Genomic DNA, 2340 nt, shown 5'->3' on the forward strand with positions numbered 1-2340 from the left:
AAAACTTTTCCCTTCCTCTCAACAACCATCCAGTGGGAATTAAAAGTCTTAAAAAGAGGCCAGTTCAACATGGCCTCTACCCTGGTAGAAACAAAAAGAGAAAAGATGAGAAGAAAACAGAAATTGACTAAGTGTGTGTGGCCAGTGTCTCCCAGAGTGGGGCCCCGGCTGTTGCCTGGGGTCATGAAAGGTCGCCCAGAGGATGAATCCTTCCTAAGGATTCCTCGCAGCCACATCTTCCTCTCTCCAGCATGTCCATGTCCCAACCTAGCTGTCGTGGAAATCCTTCAGCAGCCTTTTCCTCCACTGCTCTGCTATGTGCATCTGGTTCTCTAAGTGCCCTGTTGTCATAGCTGTCTGCACACTCCACTTTCCATGACAGGTTTCAATCTCAGCTTCCAGCTGAGCCTTCTGGTATTCCAACAGCTTCTTCCTGGGTCCAGACTCCATGTAGTACGTATACGGGCACGTGTACTGCAGGGTGTATCAGCACTTGGCCAAGAACATGGCAGCATTCTGTAGGTGCTGTCAGTCATTCCAGGTCCCCAGATTATTCATGCCCCTCTCTTGAATCTTCTCATGAATCCTCTGGTATATCTATGCCTCCAGCTGCAAGCTCTTGTGCTTTTCCCACCTCTCAAAGTAGAACAAGTACTACTTGAGGGCCTCCCTGGCCTGGGCTTCCTGGCTCTGGTTGACAGTGTCAGAGTTCTACTGGTACCAACTGTACTCATAGTACTTGTTGCTGTGGGTCTTCTAACCTCCTAGACATATCCAGTAGAAGTCATGGTTACGTTTGGAGCATCACATGTGATTGCAGCCTTTGTTCTTCTCAATGCAGGTGTTGCACTTGCGACAGTCTTTAGCGTGAGTATCTATGTAGTTGACTCTTTCAGAGTTATCAGCACATTTTGAGAGTCATTTCTGGATTGTGGCATAGTCTGTGGGGGTGTGATACCTCTGACGACACTTGAAACAGAAGACCTCATTGCATTGATTGGACTGTACTTAGCAAGCTCTGGGCTCCTATACCTAAACAACCAGGAGGCGATCTGCAATAGGGCACAGCTGGAGCTGGTAAAGACTCTCCACATAGTCCCTGAAGAGGTAGCCCCTGTATTTGTCTCTCAATTCTTCATCATGCAGCAATGGAAACACGAAGTTCTCTGGTGTTTGGAGTGGACAGTCCTGAGCTATGTAAGAAGACTCCCACACCCATGCCATCCAAGTACTGAATGGTGCTGCTCCCAAAAGCTACAACAAAACTGTTGCTGATAAGCCAGAGAAAGTAGGTTTTCCTTCTGCACAAACTGCATACACAGGGATGGGGTTGAACTTGGGCCTCAATGAGCAGCTGAGGAGAATCAGACTTGTGTCTATCCAGTATCTCTGCAACTTGCCAGTAGAAATTAACTAAGTTTAGCAACTAAATGAGATACCAGTGCCATAGGGAGGATGTGCTAATGGCAGTGAGCATCACTGGCCTTTTGGACAGAGGCTAGGCTGGTTGTGTGCTCATTGAGGGCACCCTTGAACTCCTTATAGATCAAGCAGTGAACTGGTACTCATCAGGATCAAAGGCTTCAGCCTCCTGCTGCTCCACATTGCAGGTTACTCCCACTTAATAGTCCTCTGTGTCCCCCAGGGTCCTCATCCTCTTCTTCCTCACAATGTGGGTCATAGTCCTCTTCATTGCCCCTGGCTATTCATGTTCACAGATATCCAGCCAAGCTACAGATCAGGAAAGCAGGATTTTTTCAACTCCCCTCAAACTTTACCACTTTCTCAAATGCATTAGTGTTTTTTTGTCTTCTGTAATTCTTGAAGATCTTTCAGGAAGATATCACCCCAAATAGTCTATGTCATATAATTTCCATTGGGAACCATGGCCCAAGGCCACTGAGCCTAAACAAGGTAGACTGGGTCTGGCTGGGCCAGAGGGATCTGACACAGGCATGCTAGTGGGCTGACTCCCAGGCTCCTTCCTCCCACGGAACGGTCTCCACAGCTCAAAAGTGCTCTGTACAAAGTATGTTTTATGTGGTAAGATAGTATAGACACATATAAATGTATGTCTTTTTAAGACTACCTTTTTTTAGTTGAAAATAGAGCTACCATATGATCCAGCAATTGCACTACTGGGTATTTACCCCAAAGATAACAAAAGTAGGGATCCGAAGGGGTACGTGCACCCCGATGTTTATAGCAGCAATGTCCACAATAGCCAAACTGTGGAAAGAGCCAAGATGTCCATCGACAGATGAATGGATAAAGAAGATGTGGTATATATATATACAATGGAATATTATGCAGCCATCAAAAGGAATGAGATCTTGCCAT

The 2340-nt window shown here is 46.3% G+C and overlaps 1 pseudogene; it reads right to left on the bottom strand.

The window, feature by feature from the left end:
- Positions 1–267: 267 nt before the first annotated feature.
- LOC123841114 (E3 ubiquitin-protein ligase ARIH2-like) lies at positions 268–1477 on the bottom strand (annotated as a pseudogene).
- Positions 1478–2340: the final 863 nt, after the last annotated feature.

Source organism: Mirounga angustirostris, unplaced genomic scaffold (assembly GCF_029215605.1).
Source record: "Mirounga angustirostris isolate CCGP_5_RB_7025 unplaced genomic scaffold, mMirAng1.0.hap1 SCAF_9, whole genome shotgun sequence".
Taxonomy (NCBI): Eukaryota; Metazoa; Chordata; class Mammalia; order Carnivora; family Phocidae; genus Mirounga; species Mirounga angustirostris.